The sequence below is a fragment of the Meriones unguiculatus genome, chromosome 8, assembly GCF_030254825.1.
Source record: "Meriones unguiculatus strain TT.TT164.6M chromosome 8, Bangor_MerUng_6.1, whole genome shotgun sequence".
NCBI classification, from domain to species: Eukaryota; Metazoa; Chordata; class Mammalia; order Rodentia; family Muridae; genus Meriones; species Meriones unguiculatus.
This window is the reverse complement of record NC_083356.1, coordinates 100,814,288-100,826,135: the sequence shown is the minus strand read 5'-3', so window position 1 is coordinate 100,826,135 and position 11,848 is coordinate 100,814,288. Positions and strand designations below refer to the sequence as shown.

General features: G+C 44.6%; 1 long non-coding RNA gene across 1 annotated transcript; it reads right to left on the bottom strand.

Moving 5' to 3' along the window:
* Positions 1-333: 333 nt before the first annotated feature.
* LOC132656038 (uncharacterized) lies at positions 334-8,988 on the bottom strand. The gene is made up of 3 exons (XR_009593994.1): positions 8,876-8,988; positions 2,025-2,082; positions 334-1,106 (listed from the first exon to the last, which is right to left on the bottom strand). It is a non-coding gene; the product is annotated as an uncharacterized LOC132656038 (long non-coding RNA).
* Between the last annotated feature and the right edge of the window lie 2,860 nt (positions 8,989-11,848).

Sequence of the window (11,848 nt, the reverse complement as noted above, 5' to 3'; positions counted from 1 at the left end):
GCAGATTTTAAAAGGAAGTAATCCAAAAGACTTCCATAAAAATGAAAATGACTTGTGGCTTTCCCTACTTTATTGCAAATAAGAATAAAGCTAATTATTTATGTGCAAATAATTACACAAGCAATTCTTGTAAGTCACTTTTCATATCTTCTATTAGGAAGACGGAGAGCTACATTTGTGTATCCACCCCTGACCCAAGAACTGGGGGAAGCCAGCCTAAAACAACACCCAGGAATTAACTCACATAGCACAGAACCAGCGTCTGCCGTTCCTATGTTTGTATGTGTCAGTATGTGTAAATGTTTGCACTTATGTGAATGAAAGTATTTGTGAACAACAGCTTGGTTGGCATTTTTACTTTACTTACTTGTGTATAGTCTGAAGTTTCAAAAGTTAAGTAAACTGTGTTAGGTAAACTAAGAAATGTTGGCGTAATTGTTATGGCCTATGATTCTCGAAGCAGGGTGAGACCTTCGTGGTTCTCCATCCCTCAGTTCCACCGTTTTGCCAACTGAGACCCAGTGAGGATCAGAGGTTCCCAAAGACTTGAAGTGTAGGAATGAGGCTTGGGGTAGTGTTCACAGCGCAGTTCCCATTTCCACATTTTTAAGTAAATAGAGAATTATAAACAAGCCAGCCATCACACACACTCGCTGCACTGTGGCGGTGGCTGGTCCACACTGAGGTGAGCAAAGCGTCGACCACTCTTCCAAGGTCATGAGTCTTAATTCAGGAAGCTGCACGCTGCACTTGACTTGGAAGATCCCAAGCTTCCACCTTAAGGATTGCCGGGAGTCTCAGGTGAGTTGCTGAGTCGTAGCCAGCTGCCGTCTAGGATTTCTTGTCAGTAAAAGAAAAGGATGGGTCTAGAGAATGCCAGGTTGGTTATTTACTCTAGGCCTTTATGGAGACTGGATAATCAACCAGCAAGTATCAGTTACACTTGGGGAAGAAAATCTGAAAGATCAGAGGCGGAAAAGCCATTGTAGGTGTCACATATGAAGGATGGAGCAGGCGATAAGCAGACGACCAGTCAAGAGGTTGAGAAATGGATGAAGGAAATGGCTTGGGGAAAGAACAGGAATCTTGACTTTGTATGCCCCGAGCTGTAGAGGAAACAGAGTGTCTCAGATCCTTATTTATTCGGACACCTTTCTTAAAAACCAGTGGCCGACGCATACTTAAACAGATTCCTTATAAAAACAGTCACTTTGTCACCTCCCTTATATTGATGGCTATTTTATAGATAGATAGATGTGCACACTCCACAGTGCCTAGATCTTTCATAGATTTGTGCATTGATTATAAAACATTTCCTATGTAGGTTTTCTTATGTTCCTCAAGTGGGTCACAGGCAACAGTTATGCAGCAATGAGCATGCCTAACAAAGATATTTTGTAACGCTCCTTAAGAATATGCCTGCATGAATCAATGAAGAAGTGAAAGCAAAGCAAAACAAAGCAATTGATAGACATCATTTGTCCGTCCACCAGTCATGCACACCTGACTGCTGATTGGTTTTAATTGATTAACCTATTTATTCACTTTACATCCTGATCATAGCCCCCTCCCTCTTCTCTTCCCAATTCCACAACCCTCCTTCTTCTCCCACTCCCCCTCTCCTATTCCTCAGAAAAGGGGAAAATCCCCCCAACCCACACCAGCTCATCAAGTCAAATCAGTACTGAGCACATCCTCTATGGTGGGGCAAGGCAGCCCCACCAGGGAAAAGTGATCAAAAAGCAGGCAATAGTCTTTTTCAAAGACAGCCCTCACTTTCCTTACTAGGGAACCCGCATGAAGCCTAAGGTGCCCATCAGCCACATCTGTGTAGGGGCCTAGGTCCAGTCCATGCATGGTCCTTGGTTGGTGCTTCAGTCTCCATAAGCCCCTCTGGGCCTGGTTACTTGGCTCTGTTAGTCTTCTTGTGGAGCTCCTGTCCCCTTCAGGTCCTTCTATCCTGCCCCCCACTTTTGCATAAGACTCCCTATGCTTTGCCTACAGGTTGGCTGTGACTCACATACCTGTTTTGATCTACTGCTGAGTGGAGCCTCTCAGAAGACAGCTACACGAGGTTCCCACCTGAAGCATAGCAGAGTATCCTTAATAGTGTCAGGAGTTGGCTCTCTCCCATGGGCTGGGTCTCAGGTTGGGCCAGGCATTGGTTGGACATTCCCTCTATCTTTATCCCTGCACACCTTGTAGACATGGTAAATTTTGGGTGGAAGTTTTTTTTGGGGGGTGGGATGGTGTTCCCCTTCCTCCACTAGGAGTCTTGTCTAGTTAGAGGGCAGCTTCTTCAGTCTCCATGACCCCTGCCACTAGGAGTCTCAGCTAGAGTCACCCCATATCCTCCCAGGAGCCTACCCTGTCTTAGGTCTCCAGCTTGTCACAGAGATGCCCCCACCCACAGTTTCTCTTCTCTCTGCAGGCCCTCTGTCCTCCTACAGAGAGAAATGAGGGTGATAGTCAGACCTGGGGAGAGCTGCATTGGGAGGGGTGCTCCCTCTCCTACCTTGTTCCCTCTCTTCAACCACTTCCACTGTCTATTCTACTTCCCCTTCTGAGTGAGATTTGAACATTCTCTCTTGGGTCCTCCTTGTTACCTATTTTCTTTGGATCTGTGAATTGTGTATTGTGATCTGCATATGGTTATCCTGTACTATATGGCCAAAACTGACTGATAAGTGAGCACATACCATGTGTATCTTTCTGGGTCTGGGTTACCTCACTCAGGATAAACTTTTCTAGTTCCTTCCATTTGCCTGAAATGGAAGCCCGGATGTGGCTTCAGGTTTTACATCACCCAAGTTTGTCATTGATGCAGACATTCTGAATGAAGGACAATTCAGAATGTCACATCAGATTAAGAATGCTACATATAAGCCATTCTAAAAACACCTGAAAAGATAAAACTTAAATAATTTTAAGAGAAATCTGGACTGCTGTAGACTTAGAGCAATTTGGTCAGCTTATTAGTTTGTTCATTTTATATTGTCAATTTCACAGAGGAGCCCAAAGAGCCAACTTCAAAAGATCTTGTATCTTTGTGATAAATGGTGACACACAACCCCTCATCAGAGAAAAGCTAAGTGATGGATGAAATCCCCACTCTCTCCAAGTTGGTCCACTTGGAATTCACACCAAAACGTTCACAGGCGTATCCCAGGCTCATGCTGAAACTGCATAATTGGACAATAAATCTCATGAGAGTTCAGGACACGAAATCTCTGGTATTTCCTGCTTTTAATTTGTCCAGAAATATTTCCAACACAGTTTTTCTTATCATGTTCCAGAACAGGCCCTTGTAAAATGGGGACGCACAGGAAAGACTTGATGTGCGTTCATCAGGTTGGTTCACCTTTGGATCAAGACCGGTCACTGTATTACTAAAAGCAGTGAGTGTAGTCTTTAACTAGAGAAAAATTGGAAATGGTTTACAAATACCGAAAGATGCTTTGTAAGGTAATATTGAAGAACCAACAACAACAAAGAAAGGTAATTACAAATCTAGAATTATCGAGCATGAAGTAGAAATTCAGAGAAAGAAATGACAGATTATCCCCTAACCCTCGAGCTCTTTAGAGTTAGTGTATAGCGCTTTTCCTGCTTAGTCTCAGGTTAGGTGCTGGCCAAGCTACTTGAATTTAGAAGATTGGTGCTAATATGTCTTCCAAATTTTATGAGCATGCTACTTATCAAGAGAGAAAAGAATGATGGGAAAAGCCTTCTGACAGGGAGGTTGATAGTTGCAGAAGAGCGTAAGAAAATGCCTCTAGGCCTCTTAAGTCAGCTACTGTGCAGTCTTCCTGTGAGCAGTTAGCAAATCAACACTTTTTTCCTGTCTAGGTAACATGGCTTTTGTATGAGAGTGCAGCAGAGCCATCAACCACTGTAGATTGTTGGAATGGTTAAATTTCAGTTTCAACCTGGCTGAATTTTAAAAGCAGTTTTCATTTTGTGTGTGTGTGTGTGTGTGTGTGTGTGTGTGTGTGTGTGTGTACAGCATGTGGGAGTCAAAAGACAGCTTGTTGATTTTGGTTCCCTCCATCCATCATGCAGGTCGTGAGGATCAAAGTCAAATCATCAGGCTTGGCAGCAAGTGTCATTACCTGCTGAGTCATCTCGCCAGCCCTTGGCTGAATTTAGAATCACCTGGTAGAGACACTCCTAAGAACATCTCTGAAGGTGTTTGCAGAGACATTGATCTGAAGAAGGAAGAGCCATTCTAAGTGTGAAGTAGAGGCCTGGACTGAATCAAAGCAGGAAAAAGAGGAAGCGTGAAGAGGAAGACCAGTGATTATCATGTTACAATGTAACATGAGTAAAGGAGAGAGTGGTCCCCACATTGCTCACCACCTGTGGCTGTTTCCTAACTGGATACAATATAACAAGGAGCCCTGCTAGCTGAATACATTGTAACCAGTAGGTACCTGGAACCACGCCCTCTCCACCACCGTGGAGTATATATAGATTCACATTCCACCAGCTCAAATAACTGTGGCGCCTTCTGTTTTTCTTACTGGTTCCAGAAATGAAAAAAGCAACTAACCTACCTGAAGAACATGCTCATGTATTGGTAGCCATTTAAAATTGATTTAATGAGGACCCCCTGGGGCCCAAGCGTAGCCAGAAAAAAGACACCCAGCCTGATCAGGGAGCCTACATAGCCACCTGTGCTGCCATGGTTTTGTGCAGGCCCACGCTGCTGCGCCAGGCCATGCTGAGTGTTTGTGGTCCTCCTGAAGCCAGGGTCTGTGTCCAAGGCTCATGTCACTGAAGTCCATTCAGATGTCCCTGGTATGGGCTGCCACCTGAGGGCACGTTGATGTCTGAGCTGGCCTGCCCCTCACCAACTGCTGCACTCCAGAAAGCTGGCCCTGCCCCTTGTCTCCCTTGTGGTGGCTTGGGAACCCCTCACCCCCTACCTCCCACCCACCACCTATCCTCCATTTCCATCCACTCCCCAACCCTGAGACCTGGGGCAGATGGGTAAGCTGGTCCAGAGTGTGGGAGAATGAGAGAGCAGTCTTGGTGGTGGTGGTGGGGTGAGCCGGCCCCTCCTTTCATCTGCCAGTGACATGAGTAAGGGAGAGAGAGGTCCCCTCGTCACTCACTACCTGTGGCCCGCAGGAGAGTTGGGCTCTCTAGAGCTAGCGGGCTGACCAATTCAACTTTCATCCAGGTCCAGATCCAGGGCTCTGAGATGGCAAGCCTCTCAGATCCAAAGCTACAGGATCTCCATGACACAAGATATCCACATTTCCAAAAGGAGTCTGGGTGAGGACCCAGTACTGATGGTGTAGCAGAAGCCAGAGGCTTCCAATCAAACCAATGACTTGTTGCAATGAATATTTGCAAGTAAAGCTGTTTGGGCAAAAGGGTATACTGTGCAAAACACCTAAACTTCCATGGCAAGATCGGTTTTTATTTGTTAGTTTTGCTTTTGTTGTTGTTTTTTTTTTTTAATTTTGGTTTTCTTTTGGCAGGGGGAGGTTGCAAGAGAGGAGGGATGATATGAAGGGACAGGGAGATGATTAGGGCATGATGTGAAATTAGTGAGAAATCAATAAAAAGTTTTTAAAAAGAAATAAAATTGATTTAATGAAACAAGATTCTAGTCCAGTCAGCGAGAGTGCAGGATATTGCAGATACCTATGGACTCAAGCATGTATCTTTGTGTGCCCCTTAATCTCCACAGAAAGAGGCATGCACACTTGAATACACACACACACACACACACACACACACACACTATTAAGCTGTCTGATTCCACACTCATACTTAACTACCCCAGTTTACCCAGGGTTATCCTGATTATAGCACTGAAATCCTGTGTACCAGCAAACCCTTTGGTCCTGGTGAAAGGGTTAGACTAATTTTGTAACCTATATGTCTTCTAAAGCCTATTGTTTTGAGTTTTAGGTCCAGATTAAGCTAAAGCCTTTTAGTATCTTTCCAGAGAATGGAGGAATGTGACCCTATCTGTGAGGACAGATCTAAAAAAAGGCAAGCAAGCAATGACCTTCACTCAGCAAAGGAAGGACCAGACCCTTGTCCTTGAGATAGCGTTTCTTAGCAACGAACCTAGACTTCTTCTGAGTAGCTTTTGACCTCCAGCCAAAAGTCTGTAGCCCCTAATCTTCAAGGATGAGCTAACCACCCCCACCTTCAATTGCAGCTGCATCCACACTTGGCAGGACTGGCCAAGCTTGAACACCTAAGACTAACCAATTATCTTACTTTATAGCCTCCTCATCCAATCCTAAGTTGCCAAAACTGCAACTTCAAATTTCCCACAATTTTTCTTTTAAAAACCTAAAGGCCTTTGTCTCCCGGTGCCACTCTTTGCTGACCAGCAGGGGTAACCCCATTGTGCAATGGTTAATAAACCTCGAGTCTTGGTCTGGGGGAGTTTCTGGGAAAGGTGCAATTGAACTCCTGAGCTGTGAGACCCCAGGTCTTACACTGGGTAGCCCAGGACAGCTGTTTACCTACTTCAAAGGACAACATAGGTGTGTTATGATGGAAGTCCTTGCTGCTGCTGCTAAATGTCAAGAATTTGTAGAAAAGCTTCATTCTTGACTTTGAGTTTTCAACTCTTGAATTGGCAAGCTAAATTTGAGGAGGGGGTCATGGGCGGGAATAAATGCAATTTTGTTCAGAGGCTTGCGGTTCCCACCGTATTTTTGATGTGGTTTGCCCGAGAACAGCAAGTCTAGCTATGAAAGACTTGAAAGCTATGAAGGATGTGAGACCCGTTCATTGGTCTAAATAATCTTTTTTGCCTTGTTGTACTTTGGATGAGACCATCAGTTAACACAACCAACACAAATGTTTGTCCACATAAAGGTGCCGCTCCTTTTGACCTGCTGTCTACCTTTTATAAGATACCTCGGACAGAATGCTCTGTCTTGCTGTGCTTTTAAAATTAATTTTCTCCTTCAATGTTTGATATTCTCTTAGACAAGCAACTAACCTTACTATCTTCTAGACATCTTAGAAACAACTATATGACCTGTCCACATGTATGCAGCACTTCATGGTAAGTAACACACATACACACACACACACACACAGGCACACACGTGTTCCCACTGATACACTCTTGACCCTGCTTTATGCTTTTGCCTTGGTTTTCCTTTCATTTCTTGTTTCTCAACAGCTTCTGCATTAGTTATTCTGTTGGGTAGGAATGAGCTCTGGCTTGAGCAAGGGTAACTCCACAGAGGTGGAGTAAAAGCACATAAGCAAGTAGTCTTCTGCTGCTCCCCTCACAGGAGAGGAATATGCTTCCCATCACTCTATCTCCTGCTCTCAGCTTGGCGGCTTCACTCCCCTAGCTTAATGGAAAGAAATGTAATTAAGCACCTGCCATTTTATCTCCTTGTGAGGAGCTCTATCATATGACCAGCCGTGATTGCATGAGACAATGGAAACTGTAATAAGTTGATTAATTTATTCTCTTGGCCTATGTCTGCCTGGAAAAAAAAAATCAGATGTTGGTTGATAAAAAAGAGAGTAATTACAACTTTCAGTCATCACCACAATTATCCTCTGAAACTTTGTGTTATCTTTACAAGACACTTCGTGTCTCTTTCCGAGAACATAATAAAAAATAAAGTGCATCAAATTATAATGGGTGACCGAAAATGGCTCTCGGATGTTTTCTGTTGTGATCTGATTCCAGTTCAGGCGTGAGGGTTGACTCCTCAATAGTCTTCCTTCTAATCCAAAATCTCAACATGGTTTCATTGTGAGCTTGAACCCCTACAAGAAAGTGATTCCATTCTCCCTTCATGCTGGCTGGCTACCTGGTACTATGCTAGATTCAGGGAATCTCAAAATCAGTAACCTTCAGTCATTAAACATGTTTAAATGGGAGTGACAGGGAGCATTTCCACAACTGTGACAGTTATGTTAAGTGCTGGCTGTGGGACTTGCACCCAGCAGCGTGGCACATGGAGAAAGAAGGTCCGGGACTTTCTAAAGGTGGTAAGAATTGTGAGGCGTCCATCAGAAATAACCACTCAGCCATGGGTTTAAGCCAATGGAAAGTCTTCATTAACCAACTAGCAACTCCACTGGGTGTTTGGCCCTCCAGTGAAGTTCCAAGCCTTTCTCGGGGTGTGCTTTTTAAGCACAAAACCCACATTCTGAGTTGACACACCCCAGCTAGCAAGAACAGTTAGCTGGAAGCGGAACTACAGAAGCCAAAAAGCAAGGTTAGTAGATTTAGGGACTTTTCCAGAACCATGGACTTTGATGGATTAGGTTTTTGTGTTTGTTTTGGCGGTGGTGCTGCCTATGTACTGGGTTCTAAGGCCTGGGTGGTACTTTCATCATGGCATCAGTTATGCTAAGGTCTGGGGGCCTGATACAGAAATAAGTGGGGTGACTACCTGGAGATGTTGAAAAGGGGATTTCCAGCCTCCCTGTACATAAGTAGAAGGATTGCAAACAGCCTGGAAATGTGATGGATACAGCAAAGCAAGAGAGGATACTGAAAGGTTTCAGATTCCGAGAGGCATGGCAGCTAAGCAGAGGAGTCTGGGCTCTACTCTTCAAGTGGTGGGGAATGTGTCAAGGATTCCTCTTATGGAGAAGAGCCACATCTCTATATATGATTACTAAAGACACGTGTTAAATGTATGCCCTGTGGGTGGAAGGCGGAAAGAAGGTTGGGAAGGTGTAGCAATGGGCCAAACAAGGAAGTGAAGATTAAAATAGGGCAGTGTCTCTGCATCAGAGGGAGGAAAGAGCACTGAGAGCTGTTGAGCCAGCACCTGGGAGGACTCAGTGATGATGCTGAGCCAGTGAGCCCTGCTAGGAGCCTCCAGTTGACCTCTACCCCCCCCCCCCCCCCGCGCTGTACCTTTCTAAGCGAGGAGACATCTCAAGCAGAGGTTAACCTTCTGACCAGGAAGGGGAGCAGTAAGTGCAGAGCTGAAGGCAGAGGTTTGGGAAAGGAAGCCCCAGGAAGGCTGGGGCCTAACCCAATGAGCATAAACAAATGAGAGGCTATTTCCGTTTTTTGACTTGTTGACATCAGCTCCGGAGCACCCCTGTGAAGCTGCCTAAAGGGTTCTGTTTCCTTCCCAGGAAGCCTCCTCTTCCTTATTTGCAACTTTATCCCCTCTGTGACCTTTTGCCTGCCTGCAGACAAGCCGAACTATATCTTCTTGGTTACCCTTAGGTACTATCCTCTCATTCACCCCCTTGAAGCCTTTGCATAATTCTTCTACTGTGCCTGAGTTTTCTTTTCACACCAATCTTTTTAACCTAACCAACCTTGACCTCTCCTCAAAGCCATGGAAGGCTCCTGTACTATACCCCCAGAATGCCTGATAATTCATGGCACTGTGTCTTATTAAAATGCTCTGTAGTATAGAGATTGTATAAGTATCAATTATTATGTATTTAGTGTCTATTGTTGATCCTGGGCTTTTGCTACATCAAAGCAAGAGCCCTGGGGACTAGAGAGATAACTCAGCAGTGAAAAGCACTTAAAAGGCCCTTGCAGAGGACCTGGATTCAATTTCCAGCACCTAGGGGGTGGTTCACAACTTTCTATAATTCCAATTCCACAGGATTTGATGGCCTCTCATGACGTCCATGGGCTCCTAGTCTCACATGGTGCACGAACATACACTCAGGCACACACACACATATGGTAAACAAACAAACAAACAAATAGAGCAAGAATTCTGACTTCAAGTTTGCTATAATATCAGTCTCTTTTAATGATATGCAAATCTTTTCTATCTTAAAAAAATGAAACTTACACTTGGGAGGCAGAGACAGGTGGATCTCTGTGAGTTCAAGGCCAGCCAAGTCTACAAAGCAAGTTTAAGACAGCCAAGGCTACAGAGAGAAACCCTGTCAAAAGAAAGAAAGAAAGAAAGAAAGAAAGAAAGAAAGAAAGAAAGAAAGAAAGAAAGAAAGAAAGAGAGAGAGAGAGAGAGAGAGAGAAAGAAAGAAAGAAAGAAAGAAAGAAAGAAAACAAAAAATCAAAACTCACTTCTTCCTAGCCCTGTATTCATCTTTAGCCTCTGCAGTTTCTCTACTGCCTAGTATCATCAAGTGTCTTAAAAGATGTTGCAGTTCTGTCTATGGACTTTGGTTAACCACACACATTGGGAGCAAAGCCAAGAAAGCAAGCCTAAATAAGGCGAGTGGTGAGGCAGAGGCCAGCCGTTCTGCTAATCACAGTGCTCTATAGATTCAATTTCCATAGTGTCTTCTGCACTTTCCCTTTAATACACTGCAGTTTTGCTTCCTGATACGCGACCTCTACTGAATCTGCTTGGGTAAACATATCTGTTGAAGCTTATGTGAAATCTAATAGTCAGGTTTCGATTATTATGCTGACCCCCTCAGTGGCACTTAGCACTGTGGCCTTTTGTTCTTTGAATGAGCTCTTTCCAGGAGCTTTTCAAGCTCCATGTTTTCTTGGACCCCTCCCTCTCTGCTAATCTCTTCTCTGTTCCTTCATTATCTTTGTTCTTTAGGACATCTAATAAATGTCAAGTTCTGTCCTGAATCCCCTGGGATTGCTTTTATCACTGGGCTTGGGCGTAATCTCCCTCAGAACCGAGCCAAGACTTTGTAGGCCTTCCATAAATTTTTCCAGTGGAGGGGTGTGGTGATAAGATGGAAAAAAAAAAAAGAAGAAGAAAAAGAAGTTCAGTCTAGAGCTGGTTGAAAGGTAGTGGGAGGCCTTTTCCTTGGGAAGAGTGTGGCAATTGAGGGAGGAAAGATGTGGAGCCGAGTCTTGGGGGAATGGGGGTGCACTTGACTGGATCTGTGAGGCAGACTGTCTGAGCTCTCCTTGGGAACGCTAGCACTAAGGTACAGGGGACACCACCGGGCAAGAGGGATCTCTAGCAGTTTCAAGAGCAAGTTCAGTCTAGTTCATTGAGTAGTCATGCCTCTGTCCACCCAGGAACAGAGATTTAGATGGCAGATTGCATGTGAGTATGTGGACAGCGGGGCTGGCTAGAGGGTGGGTGAGGACATAGAATGCAGAGCTAAACTGCAGAGAGACAAGGAGGAACCAGGAAGGCATCGACGGACCACGAGAAATAGATGATGGCCACATTTCTTTCAACAGGAAGAGCAGCTCTTGAAAGAACAGTCTTCATAAGAACCAGTAAAGGAGGCAACAGCCATCTCCTTTCTGGTATGGCTGGCTCCCCTTTCCCCTTCTCATCCTCTTTACCTATCAGTCATGGGAACCATTACACCACAGTTCTTCACTTTACTTATGACTGTACAGGTCTGGCTGTCCTACCTCCCACCTGACTTTAGGAAAACTCTTAAGTTCCCCAAGCCTGCACCTTATCCACCAAAAATGAGATTGCAAGAATGCCCTTATTTGGCGGTCCACATTCAGTATGCCCACATAAAGCTCAACAAGGTGCCCAGTGCTCAGCAAAGCAACCGTTAACACAAACATCTGAAGAAATCAGTATTTGGCAAGAATTAGCTTTTGATCAGGAAACATTCTGGATAACATCTTGATTACAAATTACAGAGTCTACTGGGGCTCTTCCACACTGGCCATATAGCTATGCTGAATTAGCAGAATGCTTGAGTTGGTTGTGATTTGCTACCATAGTCCCCATCTGCACCCTGAACACCCGGTTGAGATTTCATTTCAATCTTGGGATACTAAAGTTTGAGACCTACAATACTGGCCAACTGGGCACCTCTGTTAAGAAAGCGTACTGCCTTGCCCAAGGGTGACAATGTTCATTCCTCATTTGTCAAACTAATGTCATCAGCCTCCCAGCATCAGCCTGGTGCGTCTCAGGTTGGAGTTTTGGCCGGTTAAGAATTTTCTTGA